This window comes from Thunnus thynnus, chromosome 24, assembly GCF_963924715.1.
Source record: "Thunnus thynnus chromosome 24, fThuThy2.1, whole genome shotgun sequence".
Taxonomy (NCBI): domain Eukaryota; kingdom Metazoa; phylum Chordata; class Actinopteri; order Scombriformes; family Scombridae; genus Thunnus; species Thunnus thynnus.
In genome coordinates, this window is record NC_089540.1 from 8,465,725 (window position 1) to 8,484,382 (window position 18,658).

General features: G+C 42.5%; 1 protein-coding gene across 12 annotated transcripts in view; it reads right to left on the bottom strand.

Moving 5' to 3' along the window:
• mbnl2 (muscleblind-like splicing regulator 2) overlaps positions 1 to 18,658 on the bottom strand; it is a 55,839-nt gene that overhangs the window by 19,602 nt on the left and 17,579 nt on the right. The window lies entirely within an intron of this gene.

An 18,658-nucleotide genomic window follows, 5' to 3' on the forward strand; every position in this document is an offset into this window, starting at 1 on the left:
GGAAATGGGGGAGGCAATGGTAAACAAAAGCTAGATCTCTTCCGATTCTAGCAGCAGTTTGCCATCTCACCATCACCACTAAATCTCCGTAGCTTTCTGACGTACAGGTCATCTAGAATTCTCAGTGGACATGCAAATGCAGGGTTGGCAGGGTCAGGCTTACAGAGACCTTGGTGGATAAAGGCAATTACACTGTCAACCTGGAGGCTAATGGCAAACACAATAATCCAATATGGATCCTCATCGCGGCACTTATTGCGAGGAGAGTGGGTGGAAGACAGGAGAGAGGTCAGGAGGGAGTGACAAAGTGAAGGGTGAAATACAGCAGTGGGAAAAGAGACTGGAGCTGTGGGGAAGATGGAAAAGGAGAGGAGCGTGTGGAGGGATATGAATTTGTACAGAAGGCAAAGAGGAGATAACAGGGAAAGGCCAAGAAGACAAAAGAGGAGAGGGCACGACATGGCCGGCGTGACATGATACGACTTGGAGGGCAGAGAAAATTGAAGCAGAATAAGAATCAGTCTAGTATGAGAAGGTCTGCTGCCTTGTACAAACACGTCTTCACTCTATGACACAGAAGAGCCGCAACTCAGTGGCCTGATTAGCATTTCTATGCAATGATTTCACTCATTTCCTCTCCTCAGGAAATATGACAGCTCTGCCTAGTGTCCACCCAGTGATGGGCTACTACTGAGTTTAATCACTCAAGCGCTGCACTCAAACGCCGTTTCACATCCTGAGTCAAACAAACCGAATGACAACAAGTCACCAGACGGAGCTGTGTATATGTCTTGTGTAGCAGTCTGTTGGGTGCAATGACCTGTAGCGTATTTGACAGGACATGAGACTCAAGCTGAGTGGTGATGTGATTTGAGAAACAGGCCGTGAAACAGAAGAGCGAGGCCGGAGGACATATTGATAATATATCGACATTCTGATATGATCGCAATTTTTTTTCTTTTATAGTGCAGCTGCATTTGTAGCTGGCACGCTGCATCTATGCTACTGAGCCTCCTGATGATCTTAAATGTGTCCTGATGTTTTCTCTTATCATAGCAGGGAAAAGCACAGTGTAATTAATGACATTAATAACGATCGTGTCACTTGCAGGGTGCTGGTACTGTGTGTGCTGCTTGACTGGCATGGTTAACAGGGACAGAGCCGTTGTTAATGGTATTAATTACACCTGTGCTTTTTTTTTCTTCTGTGACAAATCAATACACTGTGTCTGCTGTGAAAGAGATCTGTTTCCTTAAATTTAGAGCAACTTATCACAGCACTGTAACTATATCCCTTGTCTTTTTGTATTTTATTTTATTCTATTTCATTTTCCTTTTTCATACAAGCATACAAATAATCTTTTCCCTGCCTTGTTATGCTATAAAAAAGTGAAAGAGCCAAAACTATGAACACCTCCGCCTGGTCCTTAGTCATCATCTCAATGTTATTTGTTTCTCAAATTTGTTTTTATTGTGCGTAAATATGTTTTGGCACTAAAAAGTCATCCTCAAGATATCATCACAATATGCTATTAAGGGTTATTTTGTGATATTTGGTTTTGTCAGTACAGCCGGCTGAAGTGAAAAAAAATCAATGAAATATTACATTATTCTTATCTTACTATTCTTAGTAAAGCACATAACTGGAACACATCCCAAGGGTAATGATGCAAATGAATAAAAGCATGATATGGATTATTTCTGTTAACACAAAGGCTTAAAAGCCCAGAGTGTCATTCACCACACTACAGGGAGCTGAATTCACTACTCAACCTGTTCAATTCTATCTAGCTACATTGAGAGCTTTGTTTTTAACTGCGTTAGGTGGGCAGGCAAACAGAGAAGAACTTTTAATCAAGCACGGCTCAAGGTATAAGCCTGGCTCCCAGTGTAAATAACCAATAATCTTCAAGTCTCATCAAAGGAAAAACTAATAAAAACCTGGCTGTCTTTTTCTTCCTGACAGATATTAAAGACACCCCACAGAGCATCAAACACTCCACTGGTATTGTCACAATTACTTTTATTGCAAATGATTTGACGCTGACACGAAGGAAATGAAGTCTGTAGACATTGTGGGCTTCTTTGTAATTTTTGTTTTCATATTAATAAACAGACAAGAATATGAATTAGGGTGTTTTTTTTCTTTGTGTATCCTTGTGAAATACATATGCTCGCAGCACAGGTGTCAGATAGCAGGTTTGACATTCACAGAGACCCTGAGGCAGCTCTGTAATGATGAGAGTCACGAGTCAGACAGGATTGACCTCCAAACCCTGGTGTTAAAGCCGCAGCGAGCCACTGATACCTCCCCTCCTTTATGGTTCACATGCACAAAATCGCACCTGCCCACACATATGCATATTAAATCACAACGCTCGACAACAACAAGCATCGCCCACGCACACCGGCACAATCATGCATGCACATAGATACACACGCTGTTGCACATGCAAGCACACCGCTTTGTTAAGCTCTGTCCAGACCAGAGGAATAATGTTTGAGAGCTGAACCCCATAACCAAAAAACCTCAGAGGTGTCAAAACTAATTGGAGCCTTATGCACCGCCGCAGACACATGCAAAGGCTCGTGTGTATATGTGTGTCCTGTGTATCTGCGTTCCTCGAGAGAGAGGGAGAGAGAGAGAGAGAGAGAGAGAGAGAGAGGGAGAGAGAGAGAGAGAGAGAGAGAGAGAGAGAGAGAGAGAGAGAATGTGTAGGCAGGTGTAACAGTGCATGTGTGTGTGCAGGAGAAACTGCGTGGGCGGGTGTGACTCTGTGTGTGTGTGTGTGTGTGTGTGTGTGTGTGTGTGAGAGAGAGAGAGAGAGAGAGCTGGTGCTGAAGCTGAGCTCTGGACGGCATCCCAATTCTGAGTCTGCAGGGAAGCACAGCATCACGATCGCAACCCCGCAGAGATCACAGACGGACACAAATAAAGACGCATGCACACTACGACACGCGCAAACTCACACCGTGAACCCTCACAACTCACTTTGTCCATTATGTGAACTTAAAGTGAAGCCATTACATCCCTTTTTCCACCAAATTCAGTTAATCTATACCCTGTTAGTGACACATGCCTTTTTGCAATTGCTCATTATTACTGCCTTTTTAAAGTGATGAGGTAAATGGCAGTGAAACTACTTGGGAGAGAGTTTTATAACGCACAAATGCTGTCGCACTAAGTGCAGGCCTTGGACTCGTAAAACCTTCTCCTTTCATCTTGTCAAACTTTGTTTGAGAGCCTTTTCTCACTGATGTACTCATGAATTATCACAACATTGTGCCTGGTCTTTGCATAAATTAAGTCTGATTTGTCTTCGCTCTTCCTTTTTGTCTAGCTTGGAGGTGAAAGAAGCAGATGAAAATGAAGCACCTTCGCTAAAGCTGCCATAGCAATGGAAATTCCAACACGACTTCAATGCATGAAATAATTCAATGCAGCATTCAATTATATAAACATTCATTATTTGCAGCAAATTGAATTACCCCCAAAGGTCATACGCAGTATGTGTGGACGTGTGAAGGACGGGACTATCCTATGGTTTGTCTTATTTGTTGCAGTGCTACATTTAATTTTCTGACGTTAACTTAGAATTGATATTAAAGTCTGAATTTTCGTCTCTTCGTTACACAGTGGTCTCTGTGATTGGCCAACGCAGTGGTCTCATTGAAATGAATAAGGGGGTAGTGCTAATGTCTCTGTGACATTTTAAAAAAATACACATTTTGCACATACAGTGTTACTTACGGTGTCTTTTACTATCTCAGACTCCCAGGAGTCTCAGTGCCTAACAGTGAAGAGGACATGGATTTTCTATAAATATGATTAAATGATATCAAGAAGGCTGATATCCTTTTGGGGGTGTTAAAACACTATGTTGAACACAAAAGGAGAGGAGGAGATCAGCTCCTTTAAAAGCTTTTCAGCTGCGTTCAGACTGCAGATATGAGGTCAGGTAGTCCATGTCTAAATTCTGGGCTAATCTCATCCTGGAAAAGACATCCAGGCATCCACAGCTGCCATCAAATAACAATTTTGATAAGAACGTAAACCCATGCATGCACATACTGTATAATGATGCAATCATTAAACTCAGGGAGGTGTTAATTTATTGGTACTGTGCACAGCAGTTAAAAAGCTTTCACCCACATCACGTCTGTCTGATTAGGGTGAAAATCTAACATCTGCTTTATGGCAGAAGTAATTCTTGCTTTAATAAATATGGTAAGGCCAACTGGAAGAACCACGTAGGTAATAGTGATGGCTATACATAGCAATTACAGTACACTTGGAGAGTGTGATTAATACTAATGATCATCAGCAGGGGGCTGCAGTTTGAGAAACTACTTCCATGCCACACTTAGTGATTCAAAGCACATAAGATGAGGTAAGCCTTGTCGGAAGGCAGGACTGCATCACATATAAAAAGGGGAGTGCTTATGGCTCATAGTTATAGATCAAACAGTGAGGTGGTCCACCGACGCGACGATGACAGTGCTCAAAATCAGCATGCGCGGCTGATCACAATACTCTGGTTTCAGACCCTTATCTTTTTCGAGGGGGTGGCAGACACACACATACACCCACACAGAAAGACACACACACGCACAGAGTGAGTGCACTGTGCCTTCTGTCTAAGCCACCCACACAGAGCAGAGCAGAAATCCATTCATCGCGGGCATTGCCTCCGAGCAGCCGTCTATGAAAAGGATCTTTGAAAGCACCAAGGCACCTCTGTGATTCACGCGCCAGCCGCCGGTGTGTAGCCATAGCTACACGGTGAAATTATACCTTTCAGCAGGGTCGCTCACATGGCAACCTCTCATTGTAGGCTGCACCGTTGCCCTTGTGTGTATGAAATGCTATGATCCATGCTTTTGGGATACACTAATCACTGCTTTGATTCAGATTGGATAATTATGTCCTTGCACCGCAGTGAAAAACAAATGACAATGGAGGAGAGATCAAAGATAATTTATCAGTTGTTTTCACGTGAAATAGATCCTCTGTCCAAGAGATTATAAAATCAGACTTTAATGCTGGCAGGTTCTTCAAATCCCTACGGCCATCGCCAACAAGACACTGCTTATTGTTTGCCAAGTTTCCATGCTTTAGTAATGTCAATAAAAATGTGCTCCACATTAGGGTTGATCCAGGGGGGATGGGGATGAAGGCAGCTAATTTCATAAACAGATTAGTATTACACTCATTTCTCCCATTGAGGCTCCTTCAATAGTTTTAATTCTTGTAATTAGGGTCCATTAATTACTTCTTGAAATCCATTCTGGGGGAAAAAAAAGTGTCAGGCAATGAGGAGTTTACATGCACCAAATTTTTGCAGCCTCATGCTTTAAATAGTTTATCCTTGTTGTTATTTTGGTCATGGATTAATGATTCTTGTCATTTATCAAGTAAAAATGCCAAACATTTGCAAGTTGAAGCTTCCCAAATGTGAAAATTTGCTGGTTTCTGATCTGATTTTGATATCTTGAAAAAACTATTTAAAGACATCACCTTGGGCACAGATCAATAGTGATGGGTATTAGTTTGTTTTATCCCAAAACAATGAATACATGAATTGAAAAAAAAAAGACCCACAGATTCATCTTGAATAAAAATATTGATTGGCTGCAATCCTAAACTGATTATCCTTATTTGTATGTGCGACACAGAAAAGAGGGAAAGTTCATTTTTCTCAGCATTCCACTGATCACGCTCCAAATCAGACACGGGCACACTATGTTCAGTCGACAAACCTTTAGTGAAGGGGAGAGAGGGAGAGGGAGGGGGAAAAAACAAAAACAAAAAACAAAGTAAACATTTACCACAGTCGACACACTGGCATGAGAACACAAAAACCCCAATTCACCCAAACACAGCGTGAGGGTGCTGAGGAGGGTACAACATAACTATCGCATTGCAACACTCCCAACTATGGGCCCACAGACACACAGAAGAAAGGCTACACGTTAAACTGCCAATGACTCACTTCCTTGTTGTTGTTCTGTTTACCCTTAATGATGTTTCCGATGTCAGCTTTGGATGTCTGGATGTCTTTCCACTGTCAGCAGACGACATTTTAAGAATTAATATGTTCATAATATTAACCAGATACAGCTGGGCAAGGAATATCTCCCATGAGTCAGCTGTAGCCTGTGAGTGTCTGATGTGAACTAATTCACTACAGTTGCTCTTCCACAACTGTTGTTTCCCTTAAAGGCAGAAAAATCGGACAGAAGGTAAAATCAAGAGCATTTTTCATGCGATTCCTATGATAATCACTACTGCAATTACATTCAATACATTCAAGAGTCATTATGAAACTACCACCCTGCCTGGAGTCTGAGAAATGTAATTACTCCCCCAGAATATGACACATTCGCAGGGAGCACTGGCCCAAATGGTCCATGTATAACTGGCATTAGCATCCCCTGCCTGGGCTTTACCCTGCCATCTTCATCAGTGGCAGAAATCCTTTCCCCCCCCCCCGACCCCCCACCTCCTTCATCAGCCTGGCTGAATGGTCAGAGTGATGACTGTTGTGTGTCTGTGGGTGGCACAGACACAGAGGGCCAGTCTTCCACCCCTTCGGCAGAATAGCGCTTCAGTTGTGGGCCCCTCTGTTCACCACTGTAACATTTGCATTTTGCCCTCAATGGGCGCTCTATCCTCGGGTCCTGCTGGAGACAGAGAGCGGCTGCCTATAGGCTGCAGCCGACAGAGGAGCTGTAAATGTCCTCGTAAAGGCGACTGGAAATACGCCTTTATATTACACCCCCGTGGTTCCAATCGCCCTTAATAGGCAAGCCTGTGGCCTGGTGCTTATCTAAGATGGATACACTCGAAATGAGCCATTGCTTCTTTCCCACATCAACACTTCAAACCCAGAAACAATATTGATGGATTACATAGTGGAGAATCTGGGGAATCTGGGATGTGTGTGTGTGCATGCGTTTCTCCATTAAGCCCCCTTTTCTCCAGCCGCAACGAGAAGCTGTGTAGGCTCTACATATCTGAGCCCTCCTGATGTCTTTCTGATGCTAACACAGCACTCAGTGACCTGATCAATGGCTGTGTGACTGGCAGTATTGGCAGACTGCAATCCAAATAAAAAAAAAAATAGGAAAAAAACAATCAAGGAGGAAGGAAAACAGAAAAAAACTGCTTAAAAAGACGATGGCTCAGCACAAAAAAAACAAAATAGGCATCTGCTACTTGCGACAGCTGAGTGCACCATCAAGGCTGTGGAGGCAGTGTCACCCTATAGGTCAGAGAAATTAACTGAAAAACTGTGTATTCCTAGAAGACTATCAGTAAACTACCCACATAAGCTGCTATTGTAGCAACTATCTCGTTTCTAATGCTTAAATTTGGATGGTACAGTAGTATATCCCAATGATTTTTGGATAGGAGTACCCTAAAGAGAAACTGTAACAAAGTCCTCTTCCCCCCCCGTTTATCCGATTGTCCTTCTCAGCGCAAGAGGAGGAGAGCCACAGTGAGAAACTGACACTAATTTTTCTGACATGAAGCCTGTGATATGTGTAATCCCCTTAGAGCATAGCTGAAGAACCTGTTGTATCCCCGCTGACCAGCGAAGGCGGGGGGGGGGTGGACAGGCGCTCACTCTTTCTCGTTCCCGCATGTCTCTTTTCTTTCTCCCTCACTGCCTGGTCCACACTTTGTGCCATTTACTGTACATCCTGCCATTATTGCTATGTCATTTGCATTGTTGAGAAATATTCACAGCTCATCCTCTGACTGGGTGTTTTGTTTACAGATATTCCCATGTGCAGTTATAAATATCCAAATAAGAGCATTTCTTGGCTTCAACGCCTACTGGAACTGATCCTGGAATGATCGGTTCCAGAAACTTATGCCTAACCTCCACATTTTGAAGAGACAGAACATAAAAATTGGCTTTTCCTTTTTTTTTTTTTCAACCTTGTCCTCCCCTCTTTGCTTTTTCACTCAGCCTTCAATCAATCTTGACATTTTAGTTTTAACCCCAGATTCCCTTTTTCTAGGATGTCTCCTTTCTCAGTTTTCTCCGAAAGAGAAACTAACAGTTGGTTATGGGTCAGGCTATAAGAGGTCACCACTTTGGTGAAAGCCCCCAGCTATGAGACACCAACGGGACGGACACTCCAGCGCTCAGAAGGCCGCAAAAAAAAAAAAAAAGCAGACCCAATGATCCCAGTACCCGGTAGAGTAGCGAGCCGCTGGATGCACATGGACAGGGCTTCCCTTCATCCTCAGACAAGGAGAATGCTCCCTCTTTAAGGATCCTGTTTTGTTTTTTGGGCACTAATGGATCAGTTTGGACTAATGGATCTGTTTGAAGCGGCGAGGCTCCAGGACACCAGGAAACACTGAAAATCCATTATGAAATGATAGCCGAAGGGTTTTTTGCTAACATTTGGGCTGGTAATGGAGAACAGGAATCAATGATAAAACAGTGGGCAAGAACAAGTCATATAAATGTACCCCAGCTCCCCCGACTGTATCCACCTTTTCAACTCTTATATTGTGATCTCGCCTTCTCTGCTACACTTCTAGGATATTGTACAAACACTGGCTATTAGAGTACAGCACAATTAGTGATAATGTGAGTGCATACAAACAGTGCAAAGGACAGAGACCAGGTAATTTAGAAACAATAGTCTGCTTTCTTCTCCCACATCTAACCCACACACACACACACACACACACATACAAAGACACACGTAAGACTGTGTTGCCTCAGCAGTAATTAAGTGCCTTTGTTTCACCAGCTGTAATCCCACAGATGGAGGAGTAGTACTGCTGCTGACACGCCTGAGATTAGGAGAGGGAGAGGAGGAGAGACACACAGGCAGGGAGAGAGTGGGATAAAGGTGAGATAAAAAAAAGTGTGTGTTTTTTTTTTCTTGCTTGTTTGTCCTGGGATGCTTGGATTGCAGGAATCCTTCTCCCACAGGCCCCCTGAGAGTAAACACTCCCACTTCTATCTGCGATGTGTAATAAAGGCTGTCTGTGCAGATCATGTGTCCACACCCTAAGGATCTTAAGCAACTGATTGTGTACATATATCTTTTTTTAAACTGGCGACGTTTTAACATTTTATTAGTCAAGTCTCTCCATTGGCTCACATTTGTTTCCTTGTTAAGTCGGTGCGGGGATGTTTCGGGACAGTTGCAGAATGTTGTGCATCAGCTGAAAATCACATGCTAGTGTTGTCACTGCGCAGCGCTGGCACTGCAGCTGCTGATCAGTTAGCTCTGCAGCTCAGGCAGCTCAAGGACATGTGAAAACTGTTTGTCTCAGAAAAAAAAAAAAAGATTTTTTTTTTTTTTTAAACTGCTCTATTTGTAAATGTTACACATAGGTCGTGATGTTAGCATCGGTATTGAATACATGGGTGATTGCTTGTGAAAGACTAGAAGAGTGCAAGAACATGATGCTAAGAGCAGATTTATTCTTCTTTACAATAGCCTCAGTCAAAAAAAAGCCACTGCGGGGTCATGCTGTAAAAAGGTAGTCTTCATTAAGTGGTGAGGGTATTTCTGTGCTAGTGCCACTAAATTGTCTGTAGGCTATAGACAGTATTACTTTAAGAGCTGTGAGATCCACTGCAGGTTATGAAACAACTTTTTGTTCATCTGTCACGGCAGTTGAAGGATTTCAACAAAGGAGCTTTCATGTAGTCGTGGCGAAGAAAAAAAAAAAAAAAAAAGGCAAAAGCAATTTAAAAGTACCAGCCCCAAATTAATGGAAATCAGCATTCAGATGATGGCTGTGGTAACTACCCACGCTGCATGCGTCACTGTTATCCCTGTTTTGGTGAGGGTTTTTTTTTTTTTTTTTTTTTTTTTTTTGAGGTGATGGTCAAAGTGCGGCTGCAGTGGCACCGTTCAGAGGCACCTGCAGAGTCCTGGTCCCTGTAGCTAATCCAGCTGGAGCCCTGCTTCAGTTAATCTGATCATCTGTGACCTGCTGAGACATGAAACCCACCCTCCCGAGCTCCTCTAATCTGCACACAGACAAATCACATGTGCATGCTAACACACATACAGGGGGAGATGTAGCTGACAGGTACATAAACACTCGCTCGCATTCATACGGCACATCTGAAGCGAAGAAACTGTCTCACTCTCCCGCACGTACACACACCTCTATGAATTCACACCCTGAAGAAAGGCTCAGCTATGACAATGCCACCTCTTAGTCTGTTGATAGTTGAGTCACAGCTAAAAGACTGAGGAATTAGTCTGCTTTCGACAAGCTGTCATTTCCCTATGCTGAGAAGATAGATGTTGTCAGCTTTGCACTGATACGACAACAGTCCTACAGGCAACTGGGGCTTCAACTGGACATGCTAGTGAAAGATTTCATAGAAATAGGTTACATGATGTTGATGCCCTAGTTTAAAAAGAACTGTGCCACAGACCCAAGAGAAAACAGCAGAAAGATAGTAGGCCTTCTTTTAATTTCCTCATTTTATCATTTGTTAACAGATACCCCAATATCAATCACTCTCCAGCGATCAAAGCCGCGACTACGCCAAAAATAACACAAATCCACTACAGATGCTAATGAGAGGAATTATACAAACAATGCAAGACATTTGGTTGTTTTTTTTTTTTTTTTAAAGGCTAGCCTACATCTTCTTTCCCCGCTGACACAATCGACCGCATGTCAGAGCGTGTTGAGGAGTTGTGTAAATCCATAAAACAGATAAAGGAGGATAATGAGATGGAAGGGAGAGAGCAGATCTATTCATCAAAGCCTCTTTCTAACACACTCAGCAGATAGGGGCAGAAACGTTGTATGGCTGCTTACTCTCCAGTTTGGAGATTAAAGCTTCGGTTGCTGACAAAAAAAAAAAGAAAAAAAAAAAAGGTTGAGAGGTATGAATTCAAACTACAGAGAAACTGGAGAGCCCAGTTCCTCAAGTAAGAATTTACAAGCGCACTAGTATCCCAGTCATGGGTCTTATCTTGTCTTTGATCATATTCAGAATATAATGCCTCACAGTTACTCGTATCCCTCTATGAATGATAAGAGAACATGTTACTAGCTGTTTCTCTTCACTAACTAATACAGCACTCAATTAATACCTCAAAAACCTTTTTGATAACTGGGAAACTACAAATAAACGCATGTCTCCTTTTCAAACGAGCTTGTGCAATTTCATTCTGATATAAGCAACCAAAGGGGAATAAGTTGCAGCCTCGCCTGGATCGACATGTTGTTTGTTGGTTGTGATGATGAGGCCTCTGAGGACGCCCTCTCCCCTGGGCTGAAGAGACCTCTAAGGAGTATAGAGATGAAGAAAACAGTCCTGATAAGGTTGAGAAAGCTGAGGTAGAAAGGGCTTACACTCGGTTAAAGTAGCGAGCGCCCTTTGGTCGAAGAGATGAGATCAATAAACCAGGGTACAGTGACTCAAACAGCCTTTGAGCTGCGGGGTGTGTTTTATCTTAAAATCATCGGATGTAGGTAAACATATTGATCTCACTGTTCAGCCATGTCATCGCCCTGCTCTTTTTCCCCTGTTTTCTGTAAAGTGAGCTGTGGCCTGCGGAGAAAATGAGTCAAAAAAGAGAGCGAGTGGCTGACTGAATCCGAGTCATTGCTATGGAAATGCAAACAGAGCAGGATTAGAGAGCAGTTTTCAGAGGCAACATCTGTTTGTTTATCAACCATGAAATGCCTGTTTCTGGTAAAAAAGAGAGCAAAAATAAATTGCCCACCGCTGATGTGTGCGTCTGAGTCATGCAACTATTAAACCTGACGCTCCTCCTACCGTGGACTGTTTTGATGGTTTGCAACAGTAAATGTGGTGCCAATTTATACCCCCCGCTGGTACCCACTTCTTTTTCTCCTCTCATCCTCCTCTCCCTCCTTCATTCCCTCACCCACCATGGGTTCAACCCTACTCTGTGACGGTGGGCGCTGCCAATTAGTGTCCCCCACCTGTCGCTGCGGGTCACTGGTGCAGACATCTGCTGGGTGTGAAATTGGCCATCTCACTTTCGTCCATGAACTTTGCATGGCCCCCCTGTCGGCCCAAACACACACACACACACACACAAACCCACAGGCACAGATATGCTGCTATGACCTGACGTTGACCTTTATGGTATGGCCACCCTGCGTGGTAGGGGGAAAGGGGGAAGGGTGTGATACAAATAATACTTCTGGCTTGAATCATAAAACAATCCCTACTAGAATGGTATACATTACAGTGTATGTTTTGGGGTATCAAAAGATATTCAAAAGCTTTGACAGCTTGTATTCTCAATGGATCATTCGGGCTTATCACAACTTGAGTGTCATTGTTTCAGCTATCATTTCTGATACGATAGAACTGTACTCACTCAAGTGATTTCTGAGATCTTGTTACAACAAAGTCAGACGGAACAAGAAATGAACAATCAGATGATCGTGACAGGCTGTTAACAAGTCAACACTTTAGCCATATCATTTAAAGCACTTCATTTAGAGGTAAAACTGAGTGAGCACACCTGAAATATAATAATAATCCTTCTGTACATACAGTGTGTCACAGCTAAACCAAGAAGTCTGTCTTTAAACTGTGCTGAATGTTCACAAAAGACAGTTTGGGTAATCATTTTCTCTTCCAGTCTGACTAACCTCGAGGTTTGTTATAACTTGTTTTGTCGATTTCTTTTTAGTGATGTCACCTCATTCCCAGATCTGAGAAATAAACTGATGACTACATTGTTATTGTTCCAGACAGGAGCAATAGCTAAAACTATGAAAACAAGAACCATGTTGTAATACACCAGCATTATCTTTTAACAACAGTCATCAAGCTTCATACAAGAGCTCAGCTGAACAAAAGAAACATCTATAAAGCATAATTTAAGAACCTGTTTCAATACTGAATTTGCAGGGCTTGTATTGGTATGAAAACATTTATAACAATACCCGGCTCTCCCTTCAAACTAGACAGCTATAAGCCTTTCATACACTAACACGAGAGTCATTTACACTGACTCCAAGACTTTCATCCAGACAAGCTCTATCAAATTACACCAATTTGTAGCTGCAACACTTCAGCCTATTAAGCCTGATGTTTCTGAGGAAAGTTAGATTGGCCTTGAATAACTTGTTGACTGTATCTCCACGGCACTGACTGGAACAGTATTAGTTAGGGTAATCAGACGGAGTCGCACACCTACAGTACGTTATCTTATCACTCTCATCCCATCCTTAACCTCAGTCTAATGAGGTAAGTGATTGCCTCTTCTTGTGTGTACTGTGAGTCTGTAGATTAGAATTTAAAATTAGAGTGCAGGAAGAAAACACCGGCTTTTTAAGTGCTATTTTTGAGACGGTGGTCTCCATTTAGCTCATCGCTATTGGCGGCACAGCAAACGGCATAGGGAGTGCTCCAGAGGAAATTATGGCAGGTCCCACTTTTACTGCGGAGTCCATCACTGCCACTCGTCAAGCCTGAATAGGATATGAGTCAGAGGACTTATAGGAGAAGACTTCGCATTGAGCACACTCTATTGTCACTATATGTCAATCACTGTCAGTGTGGCTTATACTCTTTACTTTATTAGCACAGAATAATGGTGATAGTGACATACCGACGTATAGGCTTCTTAACACTGATACATCTTCACATGGGATTGGGATGTCATGCTAGGCCTGGTTCATAACAGCCCGTCTGACACAGACCAATAGTTATTTAGACAAAAAAAAAAGTAAAGGGAGCCCATTTTGGTGTAGGGCCCCCAAAGATTGCATTTCTGTTGCCTCATTAGATGGAGCCAATTAAGAAGATCTCTGTCTCATTATAAGTGCCTAGCCCCTGGGAGACAGCTGGGCCTGTCTGTTGAACAGTTTGTAGCTCCCTAGGTGTGTGTGTGTGTGTGTGTGTGTGCGTACAAACTGGGGGTGGCTGGGTGGGAATTGTGAAGCATCTTGAGCTCTGTGTCTTTGTAAGTTTGTCCATTTTATAATCAGAGGAGAATTAAAAGGAGCCCGAGGGGGAGCAGTCAACACATTTCCTGAGCAACGATTAATTTCAATGTTTAATATGGGCCACAGCTAACGCCATATGCTACAGTATACTGGCGATACAATGAACATACTGTGGTTAGCGGTAGGTGTCTCTGGTCTTTCCAAGCTAAAAAAAACACAAGGCTGAAGCTGCTGATTTTCCAAGTGATATATATATTTTTTAGAGAGGACTGAATAAAGCAGACAAATAAATGCTATTCTCAGTAGAAATTAGATTAGGACAACCTGAGTCTGCCTCTGATGAGCGGTGATGAAAGTACGCATCAATAATTAATGAGACCAATACCGAAAGGTCAAGCGCACAGCGAGCTTCCTGCCTGACTCGCCATAGATCTGCCCTCAGCTTTACTGCAGAGGTGCTCACGACGGCAACGACTACTGCAGCGGTAAGGGGGTTTGAGTCCAGCTGGCTTTGAAATCACCAAATGTGAGGACGGCATTGATTCTGCAGCAATGATTTAAGTCGCCATTTTTTTTTTTTTTTTACAGGGAGGATAAAAAAAAAAATAGCGGAGAATCTAGTACTTTATCAGCACTGTGGGCAGCAGAGAGAGATGGGAGAAAAAAAAGAGGATGACTCAGAGGTAGTGGGTGGATTGAGACCAGGTGAGACACTGGTACAGCAGATGGGCAGATTTTCAGTGTTTGGTCTCTCCATCATGTTGCAGGCGGCTCACTGGGTGACGAACACCTACTATTCAATCTGACATGAGAAACAGTAGTGCCATACATTTTCTGTTCAATAGAGAAGATATAATGGAGTTCAAGTTTAAAACTGGTACTCCATTTTATGATATAACAAAGGCTGTGTATCAGCAGAGTGGTGTAGAGAGTAGGCACATCACCCTACATCTGTAAGGGCCGCCTAAGTTTAAGCCCCACTATAGGACTTCTCTAGTGTCCTGAATACAAAAAAGCTGATTCCACTTGATTTAATGAGTCACTTTGATATTACTATTAGTATGGAAAAGCTTAATACAGATTTTGTGTATTTTTTAATACTAAAACATGATTATTTCTAACTGCTGTTTAACATGCAAGCTCATGCCTGATACTTTGACACTTGGTTTAATGATGCTTTCTGATGCCTGGAATATTCTCGCTTAATATTAGACACAAAACTGCCTTCACATGTACCACTACCCAACTGTTCTCAGTGGGCTCCGTTTTATTTTTAGTTTTGCACAAAAACAAAGTGCAATCTCTCTTTTTTTTTTTTTTTTGCCGATCAACCGACATGGGGTTTGTTTTGATGATGAGAGAAAAGGTTGAAGAGTCTTTCTAACTGTAAATGAGGAGTTGTTTTTGTTGTTGTCGTCGCAATTGTCTTTTATTCTCATCACGAGGTGTGGACATGAAATTTATGATGATAATGCAGAGAAATCGTGGGAATGTTGCAAATCACAATTTCCTGGAGGGACCAAAAAATAAGTGTCTACAGCTGGCTACCTCTAGTTCTGCAGCTAGACCCAGAGGGAGACAGTCAGATGTGGGGATCACAGAAGACTCTCTCTCTCTCTCTCTGTCTCTCTCAAACACACACACGCACATTGACACTGACACACAGATGTGGGTCAGAGCACTGGCCCAATTAAAATGCCAACTTGTACCCTACTGTATCCTGTATCGGTTCCTCTCCATAACCTTTGCAAATATTGAAATTGACAACATTAACATGAAAACGTTACATCACAGGGAGACAGAAAATGAAAAGAAATAGTAAAACAGTAATTTCACGGAAGACAAAGGGGGATTTAGACTCACTGGTTTCAACAGGATCAATTACCGTTCACACTATCTTGATAGCACAAGAGTCAGTCAATGTGACAAGATTGATAAGAGGAGAGAAAAAAATGAGAAGCACTGCAGGTAATTTAGCTGTGAAATACAACTTTCTACATGGCTGAAATGCATCAATCACAAACTGCTGTATATAAACAAAACCATGACCGGGCAATGCTGGTAAATGCTGGTAAATTACACTTTAGTTGATGTTTGTGCGACTAATTCTTGACTGAATTACAAGGACATGAATGTAGAAGTAGTACAAATAAGAAGAGGAATATTTGATTTGTATATTGTAGAGGCAAATAACTGAGGTTTAATGGTGGTTAAAATGCTTTCATTTAGTACACAAACCAAATGTTTTTGTGGTTTTTCATCCGAATTTTCCAGTAAGCCCTCCATGAGATAGGACTGAATGATCAACTAGGTCTAGTCATGAGACCTTAACAGTGATCTGATGTGACTTCCTCCTCCTCTCTCTCTCTTCCTATCTTTAGAACTTTTTTTTTTTCAGATCAGCTAGACGTAGGCTGTGGGGTGTATGGGGTGAAATCACATGGATCAAATGAAGTTTGGCATGGTTTGCACTGGGAAGACAGAGAGTGTGCAGGCATGTGTCTGCGTACGAGGAGGCCTGTTTAAAAGGACGGTAGAGGTGGGGGTCTCCTAGGGGCGCATCAAAGCGTGCCGCGTCAACTGCAGCTTCACGTTAAGCTCAAGTCAGTGCCTCATTGTGTCTGTGTGAATGACCCTGGGGGAACACCAGCTCCCGCTGCGCTGCATACATTCCCCTCCACATGTTTGCTCTGCCCAGGGTGTGGCCCAGTTCGAGAGGATTACGCCGAGGAATGCAGCCGAGCCCATCTTTTTAAACAAGAGAGGAGTAGGGGGGGGGGGGGATGAGGCCATGAGCATAAAGTTCATGTTCACTGAAGCTTCCTAAAGATCCAAAAACATGCAAATGCAATAAGCCCAGAGGGGGGAAGTTACAGTTAAGTCAGAGAAATCTCTAAACTTAAAAAAAAATGCTGCCTTTGGTATCCATTAGCATTTAGGTGTCATTGTCTGGTTTCTGTCTGTTCTGGTAGCTATGGGGTAACAGATTAACTCAAGGTCGCAGGCACTTTCCCACTGAATCTTAATAACAATCTCTGATAATTGGTTTAAAAATGTTGCCCTGGTTCCCTGCCTGGCTAAACATGTCACTTGCAGACAGGAAAGCCCTCTTGCTCCCGCCTTCATTTCTTAACACCTGAGGTTGAATCGCTTGTTCTCTTCTCCTCCATTATTCTCTCAGCCATTCAAATATTAACACCTTTCCCTCTTTACAGGTTCCCTCGCTTCTTCATTTACAGATTTCAGCTGTCCCACGACCCCAGAAAACACTTACGCTCTTTTTAGGAGCGGAGTCCGGATTAAGATGTTCTTACAAAGCGAGAGAAACCAGGGCACCTCATCCCCAGGGGGGACTGTGCCGAGGTCTGTGATCCAAATGAGAAAACACATCCACACACCTGGAAGTAGCTTCTATTGTTTCTCTTGCTTCAACACTTTCTTTCTGACATCCTCAACTTGACGAAACATGATAGTGCCAGGATGCACCAGACCATCGCCACCTCTCAGACTATTGAAGCTCAGTCATGCGTAGAGTTCACCTGGTAAAATCTGACTAGTAAAACATGGGGGTAAGAAACTCTAAACAGCTCACGTTATCACACATCTGATCTTCTGTGTAAAGGCTTGGAGGCCTCATGTTTTGCACAGATGACGCATTGACACAAATATCTAAACACTCTCTCCAGTATGGACTGTATATATGAAGTCAGTTTTCTGCACTATTTAAAAAGAGCTATTTAGATGATAATCTCTCGATGAGCCGCTCATTTCCAGTGGAAATATAAACTTGTAGAGACAGCACTAAAGAGAAAAAAAAGATGGAAAATCGGAGAAATAAGCACCAACAAAAGGCTACTGTCAGAGGCACGGCCAATGTGACATCATCACATGACTGGTGTGATTGCATTTACTCCATTAACGTAGGTATTCTTTCCTACAGCCCCTTCCTCCCCTCATTCCCACTACCATTGAGTCATGGTTTCCATGGTCACTGTGCAACAAGTCAAAGAGCTTATAAGAAACAGCTTCAACCACGACACATCATTTGTGACGCCGCTGGAAACGCAGTGCTGCCTGTATTGATTATCTATCACGGTGAAAGACGTTAGTAGAGAAGAAGTAATGCTCAAGGAAGGAGAGTTTGGCCCAAACGTTTTACTTTTGGTTCAAAATTATGTGCAGCTGCTAGAGGAAAAAAAGTGTTTTAATGGTGAGATATCAATTACACATGTACCCCTACAGACCTGGAACTGTGTTGAGCCATTTTGCTCTGCAAGTGTAACCATATGGCTTTATCATGTCCTTTGTTTGATTAACTAATCGTAATGTCTCCCCACATATTTAAATCATCTACCTGTACGGAGGTTATCTAATGTTCTCATGCTGTTTTAACAACTACTATCTTGATTCTTACTAGACAGTTAAATGTCATGTTGTGCCTGGCACCTACCAAACCTGTCTGCACAGTTTTAGTTTGCATGCAATTTTCCTAATTCAAAAGATAAAGCAGAAACAAACCTCAAATGTATGGGGAAAGATACAAAATACCAGCAGAAATTATTTGGGTTGGTCTGGATGGGCGCCGTGGCCATGACTTTCAAAAAAAAGTTGGCATATCTGAATGTTTTGCTACTCTTGTTGTTGAGGTCACCACTGTTAAATGTTCAAGTCATGTCTCAATGGAAATAAATAATACTTGGTAAGCTATCTCATG